The sequence below is a fragment of the Cryptomeria japonica genome, chromosome 1 (assembly GCF_030272615.1).
Source record: "Cryptomeria japonica chromosome 1, Sugi_1.0, whole genome shotgun sequence".
Lineage (NCBI taxonomy): Eukaryota > Viridiplantae > Streptophyta > Pinopsida > Cupressales > Cupressaceae > Cryptomeria > Cryptomeria japonica.
In genome coordinates this window covers 290,251,100-290,272,020 of record NC_081405.1, presented here as the reverse complement: position 1 = coordinate 290,272,020, position 20,921 = coordinate 290,251,100, and positions in this window count along the sequence as shown.

Sequence of the window (20,921 nt, the reverse complement as noted above, 5' to 3'; positions counted from 1 at the left end):
CCTTCAAAACTTGTTGTAAGGGGTTTCGGGTCCCCTCAAAACTTGTTTGATCCTTAATAAAAAAACAAAAGTTGTTTTTTTGGAAAGATCAAGAGCTTCAAAAGAACCCAAGACCTCGAAGGTTACTAAAACCACTCAAATGAAGTATGAATTTCAAGGTATCAACCCTCCATCTCAGGTTACCTCTAGTTGGAGATTTATAGGGATAATATTCTAGCTCATGTAGACATGGATGATTTCAAAGAAACGATCTATGAAAAAATCCTACAATTTTTGCTAAGAAGATACTATCAAATGGAATAGTCCAAACTCCTAGTTTTACTTCTTTAGTCCATTGTGTGGAACTCATATTAGAATGTTCATTACACTACATTATGAATCTTCAAAAAATATTTTTTCTCCAAAAAGAAGAGCTATGGTAGATTTTTTTTACAAGCTATAACAAAAGCATTTAGAAGTCCAATTTACCCTACCATGACTTATATCACTAAGGAGGAGGCAAAGCAAATATATGATCAAGGACTTGATTTTTTAAAAAAAAAATTCACTAATAATTGGTTGCACAAACCCAAACCTTCAAAGACAACAAAAACCCTATTCAAAAGTGACTTCATACCTGAAGTTAATGATATGATCACATTGATTAGTAAGATTAGGAGTTTGGATACATCTACAAATTTTGAGAATTGGATATCCTACTATATTCAAGAAGTTTTTATTGATATCAAGAAGATTCATTGGGCTCATATTATTAGTGATTAAATCCATTGACAATTCCTCAGAATCAAAGATAAGGTCTATTTCTTTTATATGACTTCCTATGTGGTACACATGTTTGTTAGACACTATAAATATAAGGGATTGACTTATGTAGGAAAGGTTGGTAATCCACCAAATGAATTTAAATTTAATGGTTGCTATCCTCAATTGCAATAACAAATTTCTTCTCATTTTCAAAGGGTAAATGATGCATATACCATGCATATTACCATAATGTTACAGGGGGATTTGAATTAGAGACTATCCAATGATGCTATGAGATTGATCAAAAAGTTTGGCTATTGGTTCATTTGATTTCCAAAATTTACTTATACTGGATAGAAGGATTTTCTAGGGCAACTTTCAAATTGCCACTTGAGATATCTGACTCATTGGTTAGTATTACTAGAGGTAACAAGGCAACTATGCACAAATCACAAGCTCTTACTAGGCATGCATAGGGTTGGGGTACCTTATCCAATTCATGTGGGAAAGGAAATGATTGTTTTTCCTTGTACTCCTTTCGCTCTAGGATTATAAATATAATTGTATGAGTTTGGTTCAAAGTTACACGATTCCAAGAAACATTATGAACCTAATGGTAATATGAGAAAGAGGGTTGGAAAAAAATTCAAGCGGAAAATACTGTAGACACCTAAAACTTGCACAACTAATTAGATGAATTCTATTCATTTAATCATCATCTATTTGCCTATTAATTAGACTAAGGTTTTATTAATATCCCTATTCTTCCAATCAACCTATTAATCAAATTAAAGATTTGTTTTAAATCCTTTTCTTCTAGCCTAACCTATTAATTAAACTAAGGTTTGATTAAGTACCCTTTATCCATCTAGTTGAATAAATCTTATTTATTTAATTAAAACCCCCCTTTTCCCTTTTAATTGAATTTACATTTGATTAAAATCCCTTTATATTTAAATAAATCATTATTTATTTGTGAATAGTCCCCCCACTTGCAAAATCCTACAAATGCAAGTTGTTCCCCTTTTGGCTAAAATAAATCTTTTATTTTATCTAAAATTCCTATTTCCCTCCACTTGTATTCTCCTACATTTTCGATTAGCATAACCCCTCTAATCCCTCATTAACTATCCTAATTCCTCTAATCATGTCACATCCCTAAATTTGGGGGAGTCACTTCTGCAAATTTCGGGAAAGTCTTCAAAATGTGTTGAAGACTCTACCTTCTTCAACAAGTTAACTTGTTGAGTCTTCCAAACTTGTAAGGTTATCTAACTTCCAACAAGTTAACCTCCTAAGTCTTCAAAGAGCATTTAATTCCTCTTACAAGACATCATCCTAGCCCATGATGTTTGTCCCTTTGGCCATCCCTCAACTTTGCACAAGAGTTTACCTCTTCGACAATAGAATGCCCCCTTGGATAATAGCATTATCCAATGATGTCATCACTTGAGATTTATCCCTAATTTTTACTTACCATCTAATTCTTGCTTAACATCCTTTCAAGCCATCTTAAGGTGGAATTTTTCAACTTGGGATTGGATTGAATCCCCCTCATGGATTGATAACTTTCAATCCTAGCCCTTGTTAAGATTGCTCAATCTTGGCCATCCATTTCTCTATTTTATCTATAAATAGAGCCCCTTTCTTCAATCTTGAGATCCATCATCTTGAAGGCTTGAACACCCCCTCTCTTTCTTACCGATAGCTAGAACTTTGCCTAACTCTCTCCTATTAGTTATTCAACCAACAAAGCTTTCACTTGTCCTCCTTGCCCTCCCCCCACCCTACATAACACACATGAACACTATGTTTTTCATGTGGAAAACCAAATAGGGAAAAACCACGGTGGGAATTGGTACCCACAAATATGTTGCACTCTTTCAGAATGCGCCTTGTTAGGAGCCAAGCCCAGTCATAAGCTTACAATGATGCCTTGTTAGGAGAAGACCCTATGAGGAGTCACCCGGTTAAGGGATTCACCTTAGCCCTGTTAGAAGCTTTGATATGTTAGGATCAACGTTCACCCTCAATCATCTAGGCCATCCTAATTTCATCATAGTTTAGATTATATCATGTTTTAGATTATAATTTAGCTTAATTTCATATCAATTCTATATCATTCTCATATCTCATCTTCATCTTAGCTTAATTACACCACTTAATCTTTCAATTTGGAAATACACCTCCATCTTTCATATCATCTAGCATATTTCTTCATCCATATCATATCAATAGTTTTTCATCTAATCATTTGTATCTTAGTTGCATCCATTTTGATCCTAAATCATTCTTCATCTCTCATTCTTTAGGTTGACATATAAAAGATCAAGTGCTCTTCCAAGCTGAGAGCCACCTTGAATCTTGAAGATCCTTGGAGATAGAGGACAATGAGACGGTTTTAAGAAATTTGATTTGATGAACATGTTTTATTCGTTTAGATTTCTTGATATAATGTTTCATGGGTGCATTTGATGTTTGATTTTTGTCTTGTAGGCCTCCAACAAATCAGGTGCACAAATATATTTAGAAGATTATTGAGTGTATTGTCTAGATGATAAATAAGTTAGGAAAAATCATATTCTAGGTTGCCCTTGTCATATGCTAGAAATTTTAAAAAGCTATTGGTTCCAAGCTAGTTAATAGATAATGGCGATTTGGTTCAACATATAGAATATCAAGAAGTTGAAAATATGTACAATCTATTGCCAAATTGATATGAAGAGATGATAACCAATTTAGATGAAATTATGAAACATAATAAGATACACAAGAAATGGGGAGATTTAAAAGCATCCAAATTAGAGAAGGGAATTGAACTTACATGTGCATTAAGGGAGGAAAGTTTAGAGTCATTAGAAGAAGATATTTCTAAAAAGGGAGACAATGAACAAGAATTTGACATAGTAGATACTCTTTATAGAAAAATAAGAAAAGACAAAGGTGGTCATGAAGCTAAAATAATTCCCAAGGTTAGAATATTTACTTATAAGAGGAAAGCAAAACCATCCAAAGGTGAAGTTAGTTAGACCTCTAAGAAGATAAAAAAGGATAAAAATGTAGTTAAAGTGAAGAGCTCCTTCCTTTTTTTGCTCCACCAACTGAAGCTTCTTTAGCACACACTTCTCCACCTTCCAATTCTGTTGCCCCTACAACAATTGGGGAAGTTTCAACTCTCTCAACTATTTCCAATTCTCCCATAACCATTGATTCTCCTCCTTCCACCTTATCTCCTCAAGTTTATTTCATCATTCCTTCACAATATGTTCCTGCAATTAGCATCCTAATACTTGCTAAATTAGTAATAATGCCTACTATTCCTTCTTCTAGAAGTTTTTTTTTGAGGTAGTTTCTTTACCACAATCCTTCATTCAAAAAATATCTCAAGATCCTATAATTGATTAATTTATTAGTGAAGAATTATTAAATTGTCAAATCTACAAGAAGATGTGTCTCATGGTAGTTTATCAGTTTCATCACTTAGTGGAATTGTGAGAGTATCTAAAGAATTAGAAGAACAATAAGTTAGTAGTTATCATACTTCTCCTCCCCAATTCTATGAAATGTCCATTGAGAAAAATAAACAAGAAGAAGAGATAAAAGATAAAAGATAAAAAGATTTTGTAGAATAAGAAGAAGAAGATAAAAGAGATGATGTAATCCTAGAGTAAAAACAACAAGAAACTACAAATAAATATCTGCAAGAACTCAAGGTTAACCAAGATCAAGAAATATAGCTAAAATATACAAATGACCAAAATCAAGTTGAGAAAGAAGCTCACCAGGATCAAAAAATCCCACCATCTTCTTCATAAAGACCAATAGAAGAGGAGTATACTACCCCTGAATGGTTGGAAGAATAATTGTAATACAAACAACTAGTTGTTGAGATACCTTCCATGGATTTTCAAAGATTATTGGAAAAAATAGAAACGCCAAAAGATAAGAAAAGAAATAAGTTTTTCACAGGCATGACCAAAGATTCATCAGGCTCCATAACTCTCTAGGTTGGAACACCTATGGTGGATAAAGACAACATAGAATTAGCTCCTCAATATTTCTAGGTAATGGTTAATTTAGGTAATATTTTAAAAACACAAGTCGTAGATGAATTCTAAGAATCAATGAGAAACATTATGAAATAGATAGATAAATATGAGACCACTAATACACAGCTAAAGGCCCCCAATAAGAGAACTTTAGGAATATATTAAATATTTGGCCAAATCAATGCAAAAAGCTAAGTATACCTTTGCTCATATCGTAATTTTACCAAATTAGGTTGTGGATAAATTAGGAAAGATGAAAGTCTTAGCTAAAACCACTAAAATATGGATTGATGACATCTTTAAACAAGGGAATGGAATGATAGCTGAAGCAATATGATTTTAAATACAATTTCTAGACCTAAAGAGAAATATTGCAAACTTGATAGATGAATGTGATGATAGGAATTGCAATTCTTTCCTTCTAATGATTGAAGCTTTGGTAAGTTTACCCTTAGACATTCTTGAACAAGAAGGGATTTTGGATTAAAAAAATAAAGCAAAGATCATTATTATTGAAGAGGTACAATTTTCTATAGAAAAGAGATTATAGATAAAATGAGAGAAAGGGTTCTAAAATTTATAATTCAGGTTGAAAATATTTTGAGATCCTACAATAATTACTTGGACATGATTATTCTAGCCCTTGCTGAAAAGAATTTTGAATTGGATCCCAATTAGCTAAAAGAGTGGTGCAAAGTACTTCTATATGATAAGAGAGCTAGAAATGTAGTAGCCAAGGAGGACTTAAGTGATGTTGTTTATTTCTTAATAGCCATAAAAGGTTTGCATCAAGCATTTAGGAAAGTTAAAAAGTAAGGCTTAATCTAAGAGTATAAATATTGTTAGTTTCATGAAAGGGTTACTCCATGCCTTGAATATGAAAAGATGAGATCCTTGTCATGGATTTATTTACTCAATATGTTTGTATGTAGAAAAGTAGAGGGCATATCATTCTCAGTGACAAATTATTGGTGTAACTTGCCAAAGTTAATCAAGTTGTTTTATTTTATAAATGGCATCAGGTTTTTGTATCTAATTAAGAAAAGATGGATGTTTTGTCCAAGATAGTGTTGGAGCTTAGGTGTAATTGCTTTGTCTCTTCAGTGTGAATATGTCCCTTTTGTTTAGTAATGAAATGGTTGTAAGAAGAAGTTGTTGAAATATGATATCATTCTATGCGATCTAATTGAAATATGCCTTTGCAATCCTAATCATTAGTGTTGAGGGTTCTCAACCATTAATTTTTCCTTAGGCTTTATTACTCTTGCCTTTAAAAGGTAGCATGATCTCGTTAAAAGAGTTTAGGGATTGTTGTAATAATTTTGAAATTAATGTAATCATAATTATAAGTTCTATCATTTTATTGTGATTTCAAAATATTTTCATGGTTACTCCTTCCAAATTTAGTAGTCTTTCAGTAGCAATGATGTTGAGATACAATGGTATGTGATGAACCCCAAGTTTAGCTCATATTTGACTCAATGATTACAAGTCTTTTATGAATATAATTTTTTTTGGATTGAGTTAAATAATAAATATATTGTTAGATTTGTACTATGTTTGGGGTTAATTTAACACGTTCTTTTGTGATTTGAAAATATTTTATTGAAATACATTGAAGATTGCACCTTTCTTATCGAAGTTGTGAATTGTTTGGGTGAAATGGGATTTGGTTAATTTGAAAAAGTTTGTCTACCATTAGTATCAATATGTCTTTGCAAGTGTTCTTGATAATTTAAGTTTCAATCTTTCTACCCTAATCTTTTGAAGTTTGTTTTAAAACCCATGTTTTAGTTCACGAAAGTAGCAAGTTATCACCAAATTAAATACCAAATATCTTGAAGGAATTTTAGTACTCCACCTAAAATATTTTAGGATTCCTATTTAGTTTCCAACATATTACCTATTACCCCCTCTATGATACCAACAAATCACATCCAACACCGAGTAATCTAAGCACGGTCAAGAATCGACCTTAAGGAACATTGAGGTTATCATGTTCTAAGTTTCAGGGGCTAATTGCCTTTCAAGAAAGATACCCACCAACACATTTTACATGATGATTAATTAAATTAGTATATCGCTAGTTAATTAAATAACTCTCTTTTATTTAATTACCCTACTCTAACAGTTCTTCAAATTAAATTAAATGAACCGTGTTTATTTAGTTAATTAGACCAATACAGTTCTCTAATATCTCCTTATTTTAATTAATTAAATTATTTCCCAAGTGTTAGTCATCATTTTCTATTATTCATAAAATATTTACACCCTCCATTTACACATGTGAGATTTCCCTCTTGTCATATCTCACAAATTATTGCATCCCTACACATGTGGATATCTTTCATTTTTCATTATCATACTAATCCCCACATTCTCTCATATGTATAAGAAATACCACTAGTCATTTTCACATAGATTCCTGCATTATTTCACATGTTTGAGTCTTTTACTTATCACCCTAAACTCACCATATCTCTCTACTCATCACACTAGTAGCTTGCACAATCAACATGCACTAATCACCATTCCTGATCTCTCAATAAAAGCTTCATCCTCCACGATCATGGTTGGAGGTTTATGTAACAAACCTCCTCCAAAGGATAATGATGAGAAAATCATTCATCCTGAGTACATGTTGTTGATTAGGAAAACTTCCAAGTAAGAGCAACCTACATACAAATAATCATCACATGCATCCATCTTGGAGCAATGCCACACAATAATATAAGGTATAATTATTACTTTAGTTTTAGTTTCACATTATTTTTATATTTTATCTCTCCATTATGTTATAATTAGAGGTGAATATTTTTATTCAAATTGATTGGTTAGTTTATATATGCTTGTTCCATTTTTTTCAATTTTTTTTAATTGTAAATAATACATTCATTTTTTATTATATTACCTTTGATGACTTACACAACATATATTTATAACTAATGCTAACTAAAGTATAACAACACCTGGGTTCATAATGTACAATCTATTCAAAATTTCCAATCAAACAATATTCTATTAGCATACAATACTTTATCTATAAAAAACTATAAAAAAATTATTTTCAATAACTCTATTTTGTACCATTGACATAGCTTAAGATGACAACCTTTGTTTGAGTTAATTTGTCAAAAAAAATCTCATGCTCTCATTTTTGTCTTAACCATAAATTGCATGAACATAATGATTGTGTGAGTAAAAATGTGAGTGCAAATAAACAAGATTGAGATAAACAACTAGCAACTTAAGCAAGCACAAATTAATCAAACACTCAAGACAAGGATGCTAAAATGGAATTAATTGAGCAACTAACAAAAGCAATAAAAAATGCAAACTCAATTTCTTTGATTTGATTGATCTTGAATTTGATGTGTGCTTGATATATGCTTCCAAGGTTCCATCATATGTTCGATGATAATGATTTATGCAAATTATGCTAAAAATGGATGCAAAATGGTTGGATGCGAGTAGCTAAATTGACATTACGATGATATGATTGTATGAAAGTGGATGATGTGCAAAGGAAAATTAAGGGGTTAAATAGGATTTGATGGGATGAGGGAGATGCTTGAGGATTTGCCACTATTCTCAACTGAGGACAACTGGAAATGGGAGGATTGACAAGTGTCCTTGGGAAGGGCAAGCGTCATGACATGGAATGACAACTGTAAACAAGTACACATGTCCATTTTGGGAGGTAGCCACCCAAAATTAGTTTATTTTCCTAATATTTAGGAAATTAGGAATGTGCACACATGTGAGAAGGGAGGTTAGAAGGATAAGGTTAGTTAGTGTGTTAGGCTAGAAGAAGGGTTAAGTTTAGGAGACATATGACTCAATTAGAATATTTGAATTATAAAATTCAAATAAAAGGAGTAAAAGTGTGACATGAGCTAAATAAAATAATTGAATTATTTTATTTAGTAGAAGAAGGACAAGGGATTAATTAATTAAAACATTAATCAATTAATAGGACATGGCTCGATTAATTAAATTAATTTAGCCAGAAGGGATGCCATAACCAATTAAATAATATTAATTATTTAATTAATATAGGTGACTAAGTGAATTAAATTTGATTAAATTAATTAACCAATTTTAAGTGTCTACAATAATCATGCAAATGGAATTTTAAATACTAATCCTTCTTCGATAGAACTTGAGTTTATATACTTACATGTCACTTATCATGTTGTCTAAGCCTTCTCTTAGTTTCATCAAACAAAGATGTTGTTTCTTTAGTATGTCTAAAGCCTTTCAACAAACTCTTTTATCATTTCTTAATCTTCGTCACATATTAAGAAAAATCATGAGATGTTATTTACTTCTAACATTAATAAGTTAGCAAGATTTTGTCTCTATAAATCAAGCAATGCGATTAGGCAGTTGAAATGAAAAGAAAGAATTCTTAGCATGAAAATATTAAAAGTTAGTATATACTTAGTCTCGAAGTGGATTGTAGCGATCTAGCTAATCTCTTATGAATTTACCTTGTCTTAGATGATATTGCATCATTATTAACATCTTTTAGCAATTTTAGAATGATAAGAAAGAAATATAAATTTAGTTTCTTTAAAAAATATAAATTTAGTTTCTTTAAAATGTATATTGCATAATGTCATTATTCAAGTATGTAATAATATAGATTGACATAAGAGATGCATTGGTCTATTTATTTTAATTATAAAGATAGTTGTTTACGATAGTACTTTTAATATAAAAAAATTTAAATTAATATTCTTGGATAGATAATATTCATTAGGAAAGAAATCATGTAAATACAATTTAGACCAACTAGAATAAAATGCATAATATTTATATAAAATGAGTTATAGTTATAAGATTGGAGTAATGCCTTGATTTAATTACTAAACATATTGTTATTTTATAGAGTCATAATATTTGTAATAGATGATGAAGTTTACCTTGTGAAATGGTGTAGGAGAGTAAGATCTTGTCATGTTTGAATGTTGAGACTTGAGCAATAACTTGAAATCAATTATGCATTTAAATTTTTAAGAGCTAGTTATTTCATAGAGTCAGGGATTTTAAAGTTATCCATAGATTGGGGCAAGGGGAAGTGGCTAGATGGAAGGAGTTGCATGAATGGCCCCTTGGAGGATCAGTGGATGCTTGGGAGGAACTTGTTAGGATTTTGGTAGGAAGAATGTACAACTCCCTGAAGGGACAAGATGTCCTTGCTTAGGGCCCAAACCCAAAGGGAAGATTTTAGTGGCTTCAGGATACACGGAGTTAGACAGATTGACATATGGGAAGGTGATTGTTCCTTAATGGAAGTAGTTTGGGAATCAATTTTTCTGGCCCAAGTGTAATTTTTTTTGTGTCTGGTAGTACAAAATAGATATCTTACTTAGGAAAATATTTTGGAAAAGAGGATCCCAAGGACCTTCAATGTGTTTTTTGTGTGATAATAATGAGAGAGCACTTCACATCTCTTTTTTTCAGTGCGCTTTTTGTAAGAAAATTTGGCACTTTTGATGGGGAGCCTAGAAGCATGCTTGTGTTCATGCCAATTCTTTGTTGGATTTATGGAATAGTCTTGGTAGATCCTCAAGTAAAATTTCCTTTCCCCACGTAGCTTGGGATATGGGATCCTCTTTTATTATTTGGTAATTATGGTTGGAACGAAATCCTAGGATTTTTCAAGATAAGAAGATACATGTGCAACAAGTGTGGTAGAGAATTATTAATATGTTGCAAGAAAATTTGATGGCAAGGTATGATCTCTTTGTAAATGTGGATCTGGGTGACATGTCTATTATTTAGAATTTAAATATTTTGGCTAGGGATAATAGCGGTCCACTTTATAGATGGACTTGACAAGTTAGGTGCTGACATGCCAAAAAGAAGGTTCGGTGAGTTGGTAAGTGGTTCGAGAGTCCTTAATGGCTCTTCTTGAGGAAATCCAAGACATGCAGTGATTCGAGTTATCGATAGGGATAGTTTAGGAAATGTGATTTTCCTATTTTTTGTTAATAAGGGACATCTTACTAGTAATCTTATGGAGGCTTTGGGTATTCTTTAGGAGCTTAAACAAGGATGTTCTCTTGGCTAAAGCAAGGCTATTTGTGAATCTGACTCTCAAATTGTCATGGACATGTTGAACAAATAGAGATTGGTGGATGTTGTGGTGGCTAGACAAATTCTGAGTTTAAGAGACTCTTTAGAGTTGGTTTCTTTTTGTTATACTCCTAGGGAGAGGAAGAAGGAAGCCGACTGTTTGGAAAAGTGGGCTTCTAAGTGTTGTGGGTGTGAAGTAGGGTACCTGCAACTACAACACAAACACTCAATAGACCATTACAAGCATGGTTAGAAAATTGAAATCAAATGAAAGATAAACCATGGCAAAGCGACCTATTGCCTCCTAAGAAATGTGAGTGTGGATTTTCTCTCAGATCTAGATGAGCAATCCTAGTGACTCGACTACACCAAGATAAGGGATTTAAAAAGATATGATGTGCAAGCTAGATTGATATAAGAAGCTAATTATACTAATGGTATGCATGATTATGCTAAATGATAGATGCAATTAAGCTAGATGAGAGATTGATTAGGATATATGATTAAGTAATTATACTAGAAGATGATTAAATTAGACTAGATCTAAGATGCAATAAATGATAACAATGCTAAACTAGAATGATAGAAATGATATGCCTATAATAAAAATGCTTGAGATGGGATGAGATGGGATATGCCTATAATAAAAATGCTTGAGATGAGATCAGATGGGATCCTTTGTGCTCCAAAATGGGGGATATTTATAGGATTTCCAAGGCTAGGGGTGAGGTGACAGGAATCAATGATCAAGATTGAATATGAAGATATCAAGGGTCAAATCGGAGGAGGTTGGAGAAGAGGTTGGAGGGAGGGACACTTGTCATCTCTATGGTGAAAATTGTCAAGGAATATTGCTCACAAGAGGGCAAGTATCCAAGGGAGGAGACGTGCCATAAGTGCCATGTGTCTTAAGAGGAGAATATCCAACCCATGGGAGGTTAGGATAAGGAGGTTAGGATGTGCAAAAGGATAGGTTTAGCTAAACCTAGGATTAGGTGGAATGGGTTAGGTTAGGGGGTGGTTAGGTTAGGTGGTTATAAGTTAGGAGGCATGTGGGGAATTTGAATTTAAAAATTAAAATAATAGGAAAAGGATAATTAACTTTCAACAACTCATAAATTGATTTGTTTTAATTAATTAGGGGATTAGAAGAAATGAATCAAATGGGGGAGGATTAATTAATTTAGATTAATTAATCAAAGGGGACTATTGAAATGAACTTATTAAATAAATCATTAGATTTATTAATAAATAGATGAATGGGGAATTTAATCAAATTTCTAATGAATTCAATTAAATTGGGAAGGGGGATTAATTAAATAATTGCTTATTTAATTAATTATCTTCAGACCATTTTTTAGTTGTATACATTTTGCCCCTCTTTGAAGCGAGGTGTGATGACGCGTTGATTCAAAGAATAATCTCAATTTGATGATGTTGATGTGATATTGGTTTGATAGGATGCCCCAGACATTGATTGATAAATTGTGATACGATGATGCCCCCTCGGGAGATAAATTGAGATAATTGACCTTTGGAGTGGTTGAATCTTTGCGAAATTGATTTTCCAATTAGAAAATGGTTTGATTTCTGCAATGTTGATTGATGAAAGTGTGAGTTCTTCGATCATTGTGATGTGGTTCACGATGTGATGATTGATAGAGCTTGATTGAATGAGAAGATTGATTAGATTGATGAAATCAAGATCTAGTCTGGTTTTAGGAATGACACCTCATGTATAAGACAAAGATGATCAAAGCGTCTGGTTTCAGGAATGATATATCCTATATAAGACTTGATCAAAATGGATGGTTCTAGGAAAGATACATCATGTATAAGACATGATAGAATGGATCAAATGTAATGGATTGATAAGAATTGATAAGAGTGATTGGATAAAGAACTAGCATTTTGTTGATATCATGTTGCAAGAAGATTCAGATATGCTGATGTTGGTACATTTGAGAGAGTAGCATAAGATTCATGTTGGGTTGATAACATCTGGAGAGAGATGAGTCATTGTTTTGATTATGTATACACCTATGATGATACATTGATGATTCTTGCGATAGATTTGGCCTTGGATAAGATGAGCTTTTGTGATCCTATGCAAGAATGAAATGCAAGCTAAATGCAAGCTAAATGCAAATGCAAATGCAAATGAAAATGAAATGCAAAGTTGCGATTGGACCAGTCACTTGGTTATTGCTTTGTCATCATTGAGCTTTTTAAAATGTGGGAAGTGCGTGCAAACATCGATGGTATAATTGGACCATGATGACTTGAGCACTACTTTCCTGGATTTTGATATTGCAATTTAGCACAAGCATCAAGGTATAACTGAGCCAAGATGACCTAAGTGTTGCTTGCATAAAATAGGCGGTATTAACCATTTATATATGAAAATTGGAAATGTCTTCGATGATCATGTCCTAAGACAAATTTTCACATAATGATTAATTTACATATAGCAGACAAGAAAAACATCATGTTCCGTCCTTGTTCCTCTAGTTAGAGACATCCTGGAGGCACTTTGAAATCATGATAGCGAAAATCAAGATAGATAAGTTAAACCAAAGTGTTAAAATCATTAGTCAAAAGATATCATCCATTGATATGTGTGTGTCGTGCTTAGAGTGACATGTGATAGGTTGATGGGTGATAATTTGATCATGTGTTCAACATTGGATGTGTCTTAGTTTCACTTGACAAGAGTTGTCTAACTATTGTTCTACTTGTTTGATTAAGCTCAATATGATGGAAAATTTTGCCCCCAACTAGGTGTAGGATTTTGCCCCAAGCCTAGAAACAAATTTATTATGATATACCCAATGATCCAAACCATGGTGAGAAATCACCTGCGATGCTTGCATATGTACAAAGGCTTATTTGTGGATATGAATAGCATTGATGGAAAATGAAATGCATGCAAAAGGATACATGAACTAATAGATGGAAGAGCTAGCTGACAGATAGCGCCTGTTGCTAGGTTTTCACCATATGTTATTATTGCACTTTTTCTCATATTTGTTTTGTTTTTGTTTTTTCTATTTTTGTATTTTCTGATTTCCACTATTTTTGGATTTTTCTACTTTTTCACTGTTTTTGGATTTTTCTGCTTTTGCACTATTTTTGGATTTTTCTACTTTTTCACTATTTTTGGACTTTTTCGCTTTTTCAAACATAAAACTTCTTCGGATGCATGCTATTGATGGGTTCCTCAAGCTGATCCCCATCCTATGTTGATAACTAATAGGCTCCTAACCCAGATTCTGTTGTGACCACAAACAGACCCAACCAATTTGGTTCAAACTTCCCTTTCTTTTCTCGATCGACCTGGTTTCGTGGATTTTCCTTTAGTACTAGTTCTCCAACTTGAAAAGCTCTTGGTTTGACCTTGTTATTATAACTTTGACACATTCTTTGCTGATACACCTTCAAATGATCAAACACATTTTGCCTTCATTCATGGATCAATTCTAACTCTTGTAGTCTAGATACTCTTTGTTCTTCATCTGGGATAAGACCTTTTAATGATACTCATAGAGAAGGTATCTCTACTTCTATTGACAGTATTGCTTATGATCCATAGACAAGAGAGAAAGGTGTGGCGCTTGTTGGTGTGTGGATACTGGTATGGTAGGCTCATAGAGTAGGGTTCAATTAAATATGCCAATCTTTGCCAGTATCATTCACTGTCTTTTTGAGGATTTTCAGAATAGTTTTATTTGATGCTTCTTCTTGCCCATTCCCTTTTGGATAGTAGGGTGTGGAGAATCTATGTTGGATCTAAAATTTCTCACAAAGCTCTTTTACATCCTGGTTCTTGAACAGTCGCCCATTCTCAGTGATAATGGTCATGGGTATGCCATAACGAAATATGATGTAGTTCAAGATAAATGCAACAATTTGTTTTCATGTGATATTTATGAGAGGTATTGCCTCAATCCATTTTGTAAAATATTTTGTAGCTACAAGGATGAATTTGTGACCATTGGATGAAGGAGGATTTATCTTTCCTACTAGATCAAGACCCCATTGGCAGAAAGGCCAAGATGTTGCCAAACCATGAAGTTCTTGTGCTAGTGCATGAATTAAATTTCCATGGATTTGACATTGTTTGCATGTTTTAGCTATCTAAAAATAATCTTGTTCCATAGTTGGCCAATAATAGCCCAAGCGTATGAGTTTTTTTGAAAGGGTAAGACCACTTGAATGAGTGCCACAAATGTCATTATGGACTTCATTTAAGGCCTTCTCAGATTCTTCTTGCTCGAGATATCTTAAGAGAGTACCATTTAGACCTCGTTTAAAAAGGGTATCTGCGACAAGGGTATAATGGGAGCATTGGCGAATAAAGTTTCTCTTTTGGTTCTTTGACAAGTCAAGAGGGAGGATATTATCTTTCAGGTATGTATAAGTTTTTCCATAGCGGAAGGAATCATGCCCAACAAGGTGACATATAATTTGGGAATCAAGACAATTATGAGCAGGGTAAAACAACTCTTCCACCAGGAATTCGTAGCGCTCTTGATTTTCCTGTGTCTGAAGTAGAGAAGCAAGTGTTGCCATGGCATTTGCTACTTTGTTGTTATTCCTCATAATTTTCTCAAAATTTATGTCGACAAAGTATTTCTTGACATCATTAACCATCTTCTTATAAGGCATTAGCTTTTCTTCCTTTATTTGATAATCGTTATTGATTTGATTGATGACGAGCCGAGAGTCTCCAAAGACCCGTAGCTATGTAATGTTCCACTTGATGGCCAAAATTTATTCCTATGATCAAAGCTTCATATTTTGTTGTGTTATTGGTACATGGAAAGCTTAATTTGTACGCTTTTGGAATTGTATGACCTTGTGGCATGATAAATAAAATGCCTTCTCCTGATCCATGCTATGTATATGATCTATCAAAGTAAAATTGCCATGTCTTTGTGGTGACTATTAGGAGATCAACATCTGGAAATTCAATGTGTAAAGGATGATCATCTTGAAGCGGTGCCTCTGCTAGTTGGTCTGCAATGACTTGTCCCTTGATAGATTTTTTGTCCACATACTTAATACCAAACTCATTGAGGATCATGATCCATTTTGCTAATCTTCCTGTTAATATTGCCTTGCTAAGCAAATAATTCAATGGATTGATTTTAGCAATCAAATTGATTGAGTGAGATAGTAGATAGTGTCTTAATTTTTGAGAAGCAAACACTACCGCCAAGCATGCTTTTTCTGTTGATGAATAGTTGAGCTCGTATCCTACTAATGTTCTGCTGATGTAGTAGATAGCTCATTCTTTTCCTTCATTATATTGTTGTGCGAGAAGAACTCCTAATGATACTTTTGTGGTTGATACATATAGTAACAATGTCTTTCCTTGAATAGGTGACATTAGGACAGGTGGTTTCATGAGATAGTCCTTGATCTTGTTGAATATTTCTTCACATTGATGGTCCCACTTGAAATTAACATTCTTGTGCAACATATGAGTAAATGGTTGAAATTTATCTGCTAGCTGAGAAAAAAATCTTCTAATTGACTGTAGTCTTCCTTGGAATGATCCGAGTTGAATGATATTCCCGGGAGATGCCATTTCCATGATTGCTTTGACCTTGGCTGGATCAACTTCGATACCCCTAGCTGAAACAATATATCCCAATAGCTTACCTGAAGTAACACCGAAGGTACATTTCTTGGGATTGAGCCATAGCTTGTACTATTCTAATAGGTCAAATATCTTTTCCAGTATTCCTATATGTTCTTCTTTGTTGTATGATTTTGCCAATATGTCATACACATAGTCTTCCATGAATGTATGCATCATGTCATGGAATATTGTTGTCATGGCTCTCTGATATATAACACCTATGTTCTTTAGTCCAAATGGCATGACGTTCCAGTAGAAAGTACCCCATGGACATGTGAAATCTATCTTTTCTTGATCTTCCAGAGCTATTTTAATCTGATTATAGCCTGAGAAACTATTCATTAGAGAAAACATGGAATGTCTAGCAGTTAAATCAACAATGATGTCAATGTTAGGTAAAGGAAAGCCATCCTTTGGACATGCATTATTAAGATCTCTGAAGTCTATACATACTCTAATACTTTTATCTGGTTTGAAAATAAGAACGATGTTTGATACCCATTGAGGATATGCTATAGGTTTGATGAATCCCACATCCAGTAATTTCTTTAGTCCTGCTTTAACAAGAAGAGCGATATGAGGATGCATCTTCCTTAATTTATGTTTAACTGGTTTCGCTCCTAGACTGACATTTAAGTGATGCATAATAAGATCTGAATCCAACCCTAGCATGTTTGCATATGACTAGGCAAAATTGATTTATCGTCGTTTGAAGAATTCCATATATTGTTGCATTTCTTGTTCTGATAGAGAAGTTGCTGGATGTATAATCTTTGGTTGCCCTATTGTCCCAATATTAATTGCCTCTATTTGTTCAATTAATATGATGACCTTTCTTGATAGTATTCAAGTAAGGTGTCAAATCTCTCATCTTCCGATGCCTCGAGGAGGTTTTCACCGTTAGATGTGTCCTTTCTTTTTACTTTTTCTCGGTCTAATGTTGCCAATAAATGGTTTTCAACATTAGATCTGTTATTGTTTTCTTTATTTTCACTTTTGCAACTAGGAGATTTGGCACCCACTTGACTGAAAGATGTGTTGTTGAAATCCTTGGTGAAAGTTTTTGTGAGTTAGATTGCATTAAGATATAATTATATGGCATGGTTATTAGGAAAATTATCAGTGGCATTATGTCATTCATTTTCCCAGTCAATAAGTTCAGGATGGATTGGAGTAAGGGGTCATCAGGTTGAGATGCTTCAAAGGTATTAAGGGTCATGATAGAGATGTCAAAGTTTTCGATATGTATTGCAATGTTTGGAATGATACTCTCATCAGAATGACGTCTCGCAAGTAGCTCTTGATTGTCCTCAATTAAGTCCAAGTCAACCGAATGTGATTCTAATTCAAGTGGGCTAGTTTCTAACATTTGCCCCGCATATGCATAAACTACATCGACACCTACATCTTCTTCAAAACAAGTTTCTTCAGTTGATTGTTCAGAATGATAGGAATCCCATTCCCATTCATTAGAATTTGTCTCACTTGCAACTTGCAATTTGTAGATTTATTCATATAGCATTTGATTTGTTTCTTCTATTTTTCTTGCTATATCTTTTCTTGTCTCATATTCAGCTTCCTCTGGGCTGATATTGAGTTCTGTCAACCTTTCTATCAGCGCTCCTTGATTTGTACCAACTTCTTGTTTATTTTGATTAGGAGTTAACTCTGCTTGGGAGGTGCCTTTAGTTTGTTTTTCGTGTTGATTAGAAGCTTTCTTCTTTTTCCATTTCATGTTTGTTTGTTCTTGTTGTTTGGAAGATGTTTCTTCCCTTTCAATTGCAAGTTGTTCTTGTCTGTTATCATGTTCATCTTGTTGTTGGCTAGAAGATGTGTCCTCTTGTAGAGTAACTTGTCCATACCCTAAGCCTAATTTGTTTGTAGCCTGCTGAGTATGAGATTGGATAGGTTTTGAGATATCTTCTTTTCTTTTTCGTATAGAACCCATTCCAATGTATCCCATTTTTTGAAGGATGTTAAATCCTTTTCCATATTTTTCAGCGGGTATTATGATATTATTGATCTTTTGTTGGACTTCTTCATCCTTGTATAGCCATTGTAGCACATATTTGTCCTCTATTTCCTTTGATAAGGTCCCAACACTAACAAATTCTCCATCAAATATTGGAGGATGTTTCACAATTGGTTGTTGTTTAGAGTTTGATGGTTTTCCATAGGATTTAGGAGAAAGTGGTAACTGTGATAGTGAATATTCTCCATTTCCTCGATCTCTTAGCTACATTTGTTTTTCCATACTTGACAAAATTGAAACAAATGATTTTTCCTTGGATTGTGTGTTTGAAGACAATGCCTCCCGATTATGAGGAACAATGACCTCTTGAGCCGGTTTTAGATTACTACAGTACTAGAATGGGTTTCAATCTATCGAGATTGTGATTTCTTGCCCATTGTATGGAAATTTCAGGCACTGATGATATGTTGATGGAATAGCTTGTATGTCATGTATCCATGGTCTTCCCAAGAGTATGTTGTATGATAACTCCAAGTCTAGAACTTGTCATACTGTGTCTTTTTGCAAAGGTCCCACTATGATGGGTAATACCACAATTCCTTTTGAGGAACACTCTTCTTCATCATATGCTTTGTTTGTGATCTTTTTTTGGGGATCAACTGCATCTTTAGAATAACCTAGAGCATGAACAAGACTTAATGAGCAAATATTTAGGCCAGCTCCCCCATCTATTAGAACTCGTTTAACACACATTTTATGAATGCGGACTTCAATATGCAAGGGAGCATTATGGGGATGTTGCAAGGACATGTCATCTTCTTCCATGAATGATAAGCATTGAGGGGTTATGAGGTGTCCCACAATGGTTTGGAATTGATCTACATCAAGATCTTTGGACACTGTCGTATCTACTAATGCTTTTTCTAGAATTTCTTTGTGTGTAGGTGAAAGCCTTAAAAGTTCTAAGATGGATATTTGCATGGGATTTTTCTGTAGTTGATCCACTAGACTGTATTGTTTTTAAGTGGATGACGTGTTAGCTGTAGGACCCAATAAAACAACTTTGGCTTTGCTTCTTGTGATAGCATGAGCAGGTTCTTGATATTTTTTTTCTTTAACTACAATCACATTTACCACATTATCATATGCATGAGCATAGTTCACCTTTGCTTTACCCTTACCATTATGTGTTGCTGATGATTCACCCTTCTCATAGTTAGGAAGCGGAGTTTTGAAAGCTATATGAGATTTGTTTATCATATGCCTATCCACAGTTATCACTCTATTATCAATCAAATCTTGGATGACATGTTTCAACCACTGACAATTATCCGTGTGGTGTCCCCTGTTTCAATGAAAATTGCAATAATGGTTGTTGTTCCACGAAGAGGGTTTCACTCGAGTTCGAAGTTTCTTCCTTCTCGCAAAGTAATCAACTTGTTTGCGAGAAGCATCTTTAATGCTGACCCAAGTGGTTCACCAATGTTTGTAAATTTCCTTCGAAAGAAACTATTGAAAGTTGATTTTTGGTGATTGTTGTTTTGTTGAGCCGTTGTTGAGTGATTGGATAAATTGAAAACCGGTTGCTTTGGTTTTACATTGTTATCCACTATCCCATCATTGACGACATTTCGATTTCGATTCCAAACTTTGGGTTTATCATTGTGGTTGTTACTAGTATTATTGTTAGGAGGATTAACTCCTGCTTTGTATAGCTTCAACTCACCCTTCTTTACCATAGCTTCTTCCATTATCAATCATTTTTTCCAAATTTTGATGACATTGCATTTTTAGATGATAACTCATTTGTCTGTTTAGATTATTGATGCATATGTCCATTTTCTCATATTCTGGCACTGTACAAGGATATCGTGAGGCTAACTATCTCCATCTCTGTAGAAACGTCATGAAAGGTTCTCCACTCTTTTATTTAGTATTACATAGGTCTAGCATTGTGACCTCATGTTGTATGTTGTAAGAGTATTGTGAAACAAACTTATCCACCAATTCTACAGATGATCTAATTCTAGGTGGAAGTTTGGAGAACCATTCCATAGCTAGTCCACTTAAGCTCTTTGGAAATAATCTCATCAGGTATGTATCCTCATGTGAAAACTCCATACTCATGATGCAAAATTCTCGTATATGATCCTCAGGATCAGTGTTTCCATTATATTTATCATATCTAGGAGTTTCGCTACCTGCAAGAAATGGTATCATGTTTAGATTTCTATCGAATGGGTAGGGACAAATTTCTTTAAGCAAGTGTCTTCTAACTGTTCCTCTCTGCATATCTTGAACCTGTGTTTGCAGCGTTTGTATTTGTTGTGTAAGAGCTATGAGAGGATTATCAACATGATTTATTCTTGTATAACCATGAGTTTTCATTCTAGTATGATCTTGATCTCTTCTTATATCATCTCGA